Source organism: Chelonoidis abingdonii, chromosome 2 (assembly GCF_003597395.2).
Source record: "Chelonoidis abingdonii isolate Lonesome George chromosome 2, CheloAbing_2.0, whole genome shotgun sequence".
NCBI classification, from domain to species: Eukaryota; Metazoa; Chordata; order Testudines; family Testudinidae; genus Chelonoidis; species Chelonoidis abingdonii.
Window position 1 is genome coordinate 72,665,050 of NC_133770.1, and position 10,735 is coordinate 72,675,784.

At 41.0% G+C, this 10,735-nt stretch overlaps 1 long non-coding RNA gene across 1 annotated transcript in view; it reads left to right on the forward strand.

The window, feature by feature from the left end:
• The first annotated feature begins 2,054 nt into the window (after nt 1-2,054).
• The window catches only part of LOC116832156 (uncharacterized), a 21,314-nt gene continuing 12,633 nt past the window's right edge, over nt 2,055-10,735 (forward strand). The window contains exons 1-2 of the long non-coding RNA XR_004375398.2: nt 2,055-2,098; nt 8,608-8,792. This is a non-coding gene — a long non-coding RNA (uncharacterized LOC116832156). The remainder of the gene's footprint in view (nt 2,099-8,607; nt 8,793-10,735) is intronic.

Genomic DNA, 10,735 nt, shown 5'->3' on the forward strand with positions numbered 1-10,735 from the left:
GGAAATTCGGGGGGGGGGGTGTAGGGAAATCACTGCCCCTCATGCTGAAAGGGTCAGTCATCTCTCCACTACAATACAAGCTCCTGTATCTAACCCCATTTATTTTTTGACCTTCTAGATTTGGCTTTCCTGTCCCCACCTACTCTGCTTATCTGCCAGATAGAAGTTACAATGAACAGCTCCCCACAGTGGTCCAGTTTGGAAATATATCTCCTGTTTTAATAGTAGTCTGATTATCATTATACTCTCCACAAATAAACATCAGTTCTGAAAATGTCCACAGCCTTACACTGGTCCTCGGTACTCTGTTTTTCACTCAGAGAAAACCCAGATGGCAGCAACAGGAACAACTGGTATACAGTGTTCAAGCCCTGTGCTTTGGAATATTGTCAAAGTTTGTGAGTGGTAGCAGCAGTAAGCATTAATCCCCAGGGAATATAGGTACTTCTCAGAGGATGTAATGTACATTGGGCAATACCAGAGGTACACTTTTTCTCTATACATGATATGGCATACACCATGTTAGATGCATACACACAGAAGTAGTCTCTTTTATCTTACAATTGGAGCATAAACTCTTTGGGCCAGAGACCATCTTTCTGTTCTGTGTTTATACAGTGGCTACCACAATATGGCTCTGGTCTATGATTGAGACTGCTAGGTACTATCACAATATAAATAATAAAAATAGTACATGGGGTGGGGAAATCCGGAATAGTAATGCTAACTAAATATGGGGGGAGGGATAGCTCAGTGGTTTGAGCATTGGCCTGCTTAAACCAAGGGTTGTGAGTTCAATCCTTAAGGGGGCCACTTAGGGATCTGGGGCAAAATTGCTACTTGATTCTGCTAGTGAAGGCAGGGGGCTGGACTCAAGGTCCTTTCCAGTTCTAGGAGATAGGATATCTCCATTAATAATGAAATTATTTGCTGTGTGGTCCCCTTTAATCTGTAACATTTGCTGTATTTTCAGTCAGCTTTTCCAACATTACTTGCCGTCTCCCTAATTGTTAAAGTTGTTTTGAGTCTATCTTTTAAAACAGGTTCTTCTTGTTGCTTTCACCACTTCGTATCTGAGTTCAGACACTTCTGTTCTGGCAAAATCTTAATTTCCCCTCAATATTCCTTACGGATTCCCTAGCTAATATCTGTCTGCTTCTGGAATCTTTTCCTGTTACTTCTTTGTAAATTCCAGAGCAAGCAATATGTATTGTTTTTTAGAAATACCCTCTTCATTAGCCCAGCCTTCTTTAAAAAGCTCTATTGTCTTTTTCGCTGGTCTTTCATTATTTACACATGCGAAAATACATCTAATTTTTATGGTGTTGAATTAACAGTACTAATGTTATCTCTGATTCTCCTTAATATTGTCTGTCTCTTTTGCTGTTCACTAATGGCCAGATTCTTTCTCCCCTTGTTCATGTTGAATGGTACCTTTCTCCATGAGAAGCCCTCTTAGTGTCAGTAGGACTACACATGGAGTAGAATATCACTCACTGTAGGCGTAGCAGAGCCTGGCACTAAATTAATATTGTTTTTCTTCTCTATCTCCATTTCTTTAGGACCTGGATCAGGATTTGACACTCAGGTCTAGATTGTCCTTCTCTAGAGTTTGAGCAGAATACATTCAAGGATTGCCTTTATTAAACAGAGTGTGTGTGGGGGAAGGGAGTGAAGGGAGGGAGGAATCAATTTTCAAGTGGAAGATGACAGCCAACTTTAATATTCTTCCCTTATCTTAATTTCCTCTTGGTTTCCTTGATTAGGAGAAAATAGTTTGAAATATAGAAGGACCTTCATAAACTTAATTTTACCAGTTTTAAAAGATCACAGTTAAGGTGACACAAACTGTGGCAAAGAACTGCTAATTATGTCAGATTATAGCTTTTATAACACTGAACATGACCTCATTTTGGATTAAGTAAAGTTCAGATTGCAGCTGGGAGTCTAGTTGAAAACCTATATTTAAATTGCCTTTGAACTTCTGATTGCTAGGGGAGATTAAAAATAGGAACTCACCCCTCACCACCGCCACCACCGTATTTGTGGCACAGGGAAGTTTTAGAACCAGTGGATGACATACAGTAAACAGCAACCTGTAAGTATCAATTTTTGTGCCATTCTGAACTAGGGATGGTTGAATCTTAAGAAGTTTGGATTTCAGATTTGGATAAGCACCCCAACCTTTGGATGCATATCTGGAACTTATTCAAAACCCTCCTGTCTGCAAAATAGACCTAGATATCTTGTAAGAACAGGCTTTCTTATAAGATTTCTGGTATTTCTATTTCTTTCCCCTAAACAGGTTGATTCTTTCCCACTTATTACAAGCCTATAGTCACTGGGCACAATTATAAAATTGTTATTCAGTCCTTATTCAGAACTGATATTGGACTAAATTCTATTCCGTAGTACGCTCATACCGCCCCAGGGAATTCAGGCATTTTAATGATATTATGGAGACAGGGCCGGCGCTACCGTTTAGGCAGCCTAGGCAATCGCCTAGGGCGCCAGGATTATTCGGGGGTTGGCATTTTGCCGGCGGGGCAGCAGGCAGCTCCGGTTGACCTGCCGTAGTCATGTCTGCGGAGGGTCCGTTGGTCCACGGCTCCGGTGGAGGTGCTGCAGTCATGACTGCGGCAGCTCCACCGGAGCCACGGACCAACGGACCCTCCACACGAATGACTGCGGCAGCTCCACAGGAGCCGCGGGATCAGCGCTGGGGGTGGCGAAATGGCCGTGTGCCTAGGGCGTGAGAAACCGTAGTGCTGGTCCTGTATGGAGAGCAGACTCCGGCCTGTTGTTTTCAAATGAAATCCCTCTACTGTTAGTGTGAACTTTGCCTGTATAAGGAATGAGTGAGAACTTTAGTATAGCATCTCAACACAGCATTGGGGGAGTATAAGAAGAATAGAGACAGTCTACATAACTGCTCATTTAGAGATAGAGGCAGTAATTATTTTCCTATTTGTGTGGTTTCTACTGTTTTTATAAAGACCTTTTTTTTTTAAATAAACCCATCAACTTTGTTGGATATTTCAGATGTTTACATGAGAGCTGTTACCTTGGATTGGCTCCCCATTCACCCCAACAGATCTTCTATTTTAAAATTATTTTTCTTTTCCAGTCAGAAGTATGTTTTCAGTGTGAGTATCCTGGGATCAATATTTTGCAGGTAGAAAAAATTAAACCCACTTTCATTTTGCAGATTTTCTTCTTAGGAGAAAATCAATCTAATCAATAATGGCAAAGTTTTAGAAATGCCCTGCTATTATGATATCTACCTATCAGTTTGCTTTCATATCACTTATTGACATTATTTCTCAGCATGCAAACAATTAATGTAAATTCTTTGACACATGATTCCTAATAAAACTGAAATTGTTTTTATTTTCCATTAACTTTCAAGTGGAAACCTCAGCACAGGTGTTTTACAGCCATTATCCTTTACAGTTGCAGTTTATTTATGCTAAGCAATAGGTTTTGTTTTCTCAGCATCTCCTGTCAAATCTCCGCTTATTTTTTTGATAGGAAAAGCAAAGTAAAAGGCTTTGGCAGGGACCCAGGGTAATTCAACCTTGCCACTCTGTGCCATTGGGAGAGGTGCTAGAGGAGATTGGGTGATATGCTCATTCTTACTAGCAGTGAAGACTTTTTACAAGGTCTTTCTACAGAGAAGATGAACTGCCTTTCCTATACATCCTTCCCTCATGGCTGACTTCATCACTCGTATGGGAGTGATAGGCTTCCAGCCATAAATTTGGCAGCAAATGTCAATTATTTTGAATAATTCTAAGAAGATTTTGTTTAATCCTTTCTACTCTGTCCCAAGTAATATTTTTGTAGCACAAACATATGCTGTCTCAGTAAAAAAGAAGCCACATTTAGACTGAGTTATGGTGGAGTGAGTTGATTCATTATGTTTGTTACTGAGTTCTTCATGGAGAAGACAGCAAGCAAGAAACTGTATTTCCTTTCCAAGCCATTTCCACTTCATAGCAGCAACTCCACTCCCTGTCAGCATTGTTATCTGTTATGCTTATATCTCTGCTTAGCAGTCAGTCCTGGTTTGGGGATGTAAAGGTGTAATGAGTGCTTTGGGTTTATGGATTTCAGCAGCTGCTTAAAATGGAATTAAAACAATCATGAGCTAACCTCAGATTTAAGCCTTTTGAAAATCCAAACCAGGTTGCTTTAATCTTCACAAAATCCTCTTCCATTAAAAAAAAATCCAAATTTGCTTTCTTCTCCTGCCAACGATACAGTCATTGTAGTGAAGCAAGAACATGAAGTTGATTGTCTAAAAAGCGTACACTGCCACTTTTGAAAATCTGCACAGCACTAAAAATCAGACACCTGGAGTTTGTGGTGTGCATTGTAGAATTAGGACAGCATTCTCTACTAAAGGAAGTGATACTCTGATAGTTTTTCAGGTCCTTGTGTTTAAAGAGAATCGACATACCCCCATTGGACGTTTGTATTTGGCTAACCCCCAGACAGAGGATGGCTAATTAATTTTTATGCTTGTGGGTAAAATTATTATTATAGTATTAAGTCAATGTACCCATCCTGTTACCTAAAAGGTCAAAACAGAGAACAAATACTGACATTTTTAGAATTTTGCCTATAAAAGTGAACAGTCAAAAGGTTTTTTGCCCTTGGACATCCCAGCTTGTGTTGTGTGTTGTTAGTTACTGTTTACTTTTGTTTAATGCAGTTTCTTTAATTAAACCGGTCTACGTTCTCACTAAACAATGTGTTTTACGTTATCCCTGCCAAATTCAGAGTCATTTATTTTGTGCCCCAGCCAGGTGTATATGTTTCATTCTTCGGTCAAGACACCAATTGTCAGATGCCCACATGGTTGTAATAGCTGGAGAATTTACAGCACTTGCAATCAGGGTTTGTGTTGTGGTCATTACAGCTACCAACCAGTGTATCTGCGCACCACTGCTCTGAAGGGATCAAGCTCATGCCTATCTAAGGCAAGGAGGGTGGTTCTGTTACAATAAATTGCAATAGACATATCTGATTTGGGGTTTCATCTGAGAAAGTTCACACAGTTTTACTGTTAATGTACTTTGTTTTTTATTCACTAAGAAATAAAAGCACAAAGATAGTGTGTGTTGGGGCAGGGGCAGGGTGGGAGGGGGGAGTTCCCTCAAACTTTTTTCCAGATTTATTTTTTATTCCCTATCTGCCATGTAAGCTGCACGCTTGCAGGAAATAATGTCTTAAGTGGATGTTGACCAATGTCAACATGTTGTTTATGTCAGGTCATATTTGTATGCAGAAATCAAACATTGGTTTGTGGAAGCATTCAGATTTGCCGATAGGTGAATTGATCCAGTGGCCATCTATGGGAGCTTATCTAGCATCTCACAAATAGAATGGAAGCAGCTGCCTTCCCATGGAACGCTACTGAACAGAGAACTGTCAGATGGAATAATTCATAATTTCTTTTAAAGACCAGCAAAGAAAGAGAGAATTTTATGCAATGGAAAATTCCCCTTTCTCTTCCACAAAGCCCCCATATTATGCAAGAACTGGATGTATTGTTACTTGCTGAAATACAAGGCTTACTTTCCGGTTGTTAAGCAAAAACATGTACAGATGTCCTAATGACATACCACCTAGGCCTTTTTAAATAAAGTTGTTAGACAGCAAAAAGTTGAAGGGTAATGAATGTGCAAAATCAAGTTGATAACTAATCCGCTAAACTGTTTTCAGCTCTGATTTTAGTAGTTATCCCATCTACATTTGGTTATTTTTACTTGCTCACTCATACATCTACACTATGAGCTAGCTGTGTGATTCCTAGGTTGTGTACATGTAGTCTCACTCATTGAGCTAGCAAGAGTATAAATAGCAGTGTAGCCATGGTAGTACAGGTAGCAGCAGTGGACACATGGCTTAGCCAGGCCAAGTATGCAACCCCCAGATTCAGGCAGGTTTGTATTAAGCATGACTTAGCCATCCTCCACCGCCATGATCCATGCCACCACAGCTACACTGCTATTTATCCTCGCACTACTTTGAGAGCTAGTACAAGCATGTGTACATGGGAAAGAGAATCACACCTCTAGCTCACAGTGTGGACATAGCGTAAGTGTTGAGACTATACCAGAATACAATGAGGAATTGCTGGTGTTGTCATATTGAGCTATGATGGCATGATTTTACATTGTTGTATTTGCAGAACTTGTAAACAACTTGGGTCTTTGAACTGAGATTAGTTAGCATGTCCCTCTGTAGACTGCTTTAATAGAAAAGTCCTGCAGAACTTAATAGGTCTGAAACCAATAGGGCTCTATGGAAATGACTCTAAAATATGTAGAATATAATAAAGAATGCAGTTTCTTGTCATAGAATTCTATAGGATGGTTCAACAAATCTATAAAAAGATGGTTAAGTTCTTTTACATTCCATAGGGCTTTTTCCATAAGGGATAGTTTAGCTGCTGCTTCTAAGTTGTCTCCTTCTGTCATTTTGCAGTAGTGATAGTTCCTGCTGAGAGTTTGTCTAGCGTCTCTCGGGGCTCTACTCTACCTTCTAGTGTCAGTCTAGACATTATTGTTCTAATTGCCAGAAATGTCTCAACTTGGTATCTGAAAATCAGATCAAACTCTTCATGCATTTTTACTAGTCACTATCATCAATAAAGATTCCAAAAGGAGAATTTGACTGGCAATTTTGCTGACAATTCATAAGGCAGAAAAGAACATCTACCCTTTTCCACCACTACTACTAATTGTGCATAATTTGGATATGTGGCAATGATTAGAAATTTATATCTAGTCCTTCATGCCCCCAGCAAAAGAATGAAGGGGACACTCAGATATGATGTGCTCCATAGTTTGTGCCTGGTGATCATAGTCGCATACAGGTGTTTGCCTCATTTTCCATTTAAAGAGGGTTTGTCCACATCTCTCAGGAGATGTCCTGATGCGATTCAGTCTGCACCAATTTTTCCAACATACATCAAAACCCAGTGGTTCCTTGGCAGGGCCAACAATAAGCTGTTTGTTTTGAGCAGTTGAAATGCTCCATGTGGCTCTCCATTGAGCCTCAGCGTCGAAGTTGGGAGTAAGGGTCTTGATGTGGTTCCATAAATTATTGCAGGATTTTAATCTCATCTTTGGCAGGTGTCAAGGCTGATTCCCCACTCTGGCACTTCAAGTGCAGAAGGCGGGGGCCTGCATGGATTCTAAAAATTAATACTGGCCACTGCAGGCTTGTATTAAACTCCCAAGGTTACAGCTTCTCTTTGACCTTGGATTGGTAGATGCTGCCACCACCCAAGTGCAGAACTCCTTTGAGACCCCAGGAAGGCGCACTTGGGAATTCCTCCCTGTGGGGTACCCTCAAGCCCTTTCACCCCCACCCCTCCCTCTGGGGAATGGCTGAGAAAGAAAAAAAAAAGGAAATCAGCTGTTACCACCAGCTAATTAAACAATATGTGCACAAACCTCTTAATACACAAAAATCCAATCCTGTTCTCAGAAATGGTACATTTTATTAATGAAAAGAAAGAAAATACATCTGGGAACTCAGGCTATTGCTAGTTTTTAAAAGAGCACCTACAAGGATTAAGCACCAAGAATAGCTTTCCTGAGGTCCAGCTTAAAGGTTACAAGCAAAACAAAAGCACCTGGGGTTAGCAAAGAGGAGTCCACAAACCATAAAGAAATAAAAAGAGAGAAACCTAATCCATCTTTCTAGACATCTCCTGATCTACTTACATGTCTGGGGGTTCAAATGAATAGTTTCCAGGTATGATACTGAGGATTTTTCATACCTAGCCCATAGCTTCCTACAGCATAGCTGTTGCCCCATCTGCTTCTCCCTGTAACTTAGAGGCAGCCACTTGTGAACAGTGATAAAAAGCTTTATTAAATTATATAAAAGCAAATATTTCCTTGAGGTAAAGAATGCATTTTGTGTTTTCCAGAATAATGTATGTCGAAGCTCATAAGCATGAGACAAATAACCTTTTATGAGCAGGTATTTTTATTCTGAGTCTTAATAGCCTATATCATTTTAAATGGACATATTCTGTTTGATAGTTGCAATTTTAAGTAAACACATCTAAAACAGTCATGGCCAGTTGCTAAATGTTTCCATTTCAAGCAGTGTTGTTACTGTGCAATATACCATTTGAAGCGGTTAGTGTTTTGCAAGCAAATGTGATCAAGTATCAATAAGAAAAATTCTGTGAAGCAAATGTTTGTATTGTTTTAATTATAAAGACTGTCATGCCAGCATTTTCCCTTTGTTTTGTGAACAGTTGACAAAGAGGCTATTGGGGACCATGGCAATGGTCATGGAAATATTGCCGATAGCAATGTGTACTTCCAAAAAATTAGAACATCTAGATCCTAGCTCTTTAGCTGTAAATACAAGCTGGAGCCTATTCTTAACACATATGAGAAGCTCTTTAGCTGTAAATACACACATGTACTCTTGTCTCTACTAGTTTGTAACCAGTTACTTAAAAGTTTTTTTTTTTTTGTCCATGCACAATATGGTTAACACATATTTAGCAATTGTGGTAGGTAATTACATGTCACTCTCATGCTTACTACATGGTGATCTTTCTGTAACCAGGTTGCTTCAAAGACGTGCACCTATGTCACTGTGATGGTTGGTTATCCTTCCTCCCTGAGTTACTAGGACATCTCAGCATTGCCCAATGAGCTGCTGATACTGCTCAGTGTGAATGTCCTCTATGCATTGTCCCCGGCTGATGGGCTACCCAGAATGCACTGATACAGAAGCAGTTAAGCAGAATGGTAAGTGTGGATGCAGAAACACAGCTGACAAATAGTTCTGTTGTGAAAGCAGCTACTTTGTGGATGAAACACAATTGAGTTTGTTGTGTTCAGATCAGAAAAGGGTGTCATCTGTTCATAAGAATGTCCATACTAGGTGAGACCAATTTAATCTAGCCCAGTATCCTGTCTAGCGACAGTGTCAAATGCCTGGTGTTTCAGAAGGAATGAACAGAATAAGCAATCATTGAGTGATCCAAGCTCTTTTGTCCATTCCCAGCTTCATTGGCTTGCATCCTTGACCATGTTGGCCAATTCCATTGATGGACGTATCCTCTAGAGCTTATCTAATTCTTTTTTGAACACCATTGTAGTTTTGGCTTTCACAACATACCCTGGCAACGAGTTCCACAGGTTGACTGTGAGTTGTGTGAAGAAGTACTTTCTTTTGTTTGTTTTAAACCCAATGCCTATTATTTTCATTGGGTGATCCCTGGTTCTTGTGTTATGTGAAGGAGTAAATAACTCTTACTTTTTCCACACCATTCATGATTTTATAGACCTCTATCATCTCACCTTTTAGTTGTCTCTTTCCCAAGCTTACCGGTCCCAGTCTCTTTTAAGTTTTCCTCATATGGAAGCTGTTTCATACCCTTAATCATTTTTTGCCCTTCTCTGTACCTTTTCCAATTCTAATATATCTTTTTTTGGGATGGGCCCCCCAGAACTACATACACTATTGAAGGTATGGGTGTACCATGGATTTATATTGGCATTGTGATATTTTCTGCCTTATTATCTACACCTTTCCTAATGGTTCCTAACATTCTGATAGCTTTTTTGACTGCTGCTGCACGCTGCACGGATGTTTTCAGAACAGGGGCTGCTAACAGGGAGTTTCACAAGGGAGTTCTCCAGGTGAAAGAGGAGCAAATACAGCATCTGTGGGGTAAGTGACTGTCTGTAGTGTGTGTTTGTTTGTGTTTGGGGGTTTCTTGCTTTGTGCTGAGCTTGAGTTCGTCAGTCTGTTTGTTTGTTTGGTTGTTTGAAGGACTGTGTGCTGTAGCTGGCAGTTGGAGGCCGTGAGCTTCAAAGGAAGGTTTGAAAGCTTGAAGCCTCTGGTAATTGGCTGAGGTTTAATCAGTGGGCGGGGCATTCACTGAGGCCAGGGCTTTATAAAGCCATGCACAAGCGACCAGGGGCCTTTGTGAACAGGGGCTGCTAACAGGGAGTTTCGCCAGAGAGTTTGGGAGGGGAACGGGAAGGGAGCAGGGATCCCTTGTCAGTCCTATCTGTTCCCCTGTAGTCCCCTTAAAACCTATAATCCAAACCATATTTCAAAACCTCTTTTTTTAAACCACCCTTCCATTAACTAGGAGACGATGCAGGCAGAAGCCCACCAGCAGAGTGGGGGCTATCCAGTTTATTGCACTGAGTGTAGCATCTATGATTACCTGCCCTATGTGTGCATTCGGTGCAAGGAGCTCCTGGCCCTCAGAGACCATGTACGGACTTTGGAGGCCAGGGTGGCGGAACTGGAGGAGCTAAGAGAGGCAGAGAGGTATGTTGATGAGGCTTTCCGGGACACTGTAGAATTGTCCCACCTCCCCTCAGACAGCACCTGCGCTGCTGAGGAGGATGAAAGGCCCAGGGAAGCAGAGCAGTCAACGGGAGCAGAGGGAAACCTTCCCATAGTTGGGACCCTCCTTCCCAGATGGTGTTGGGGTTGCCTCTCACACTGAGGTTACCTCTCTGGGGGAGGGAACTCCAGTTCCTAGGAAAAGGCAGGTGTAGTAATGGGAGATTTGATCATTAGAAACGTAGATAGCTGGGTTTGTGATGACTGGGAGAACTGTATGGTGACTTGCCTGCCTGGTGCGAAGGTTGCGGATCTCTCGAGGCATCTAGACACTTGGAGATCCTTCCCAGTTAGTGGAAGGTTGCTATCAAATCCCCCCTTAGTC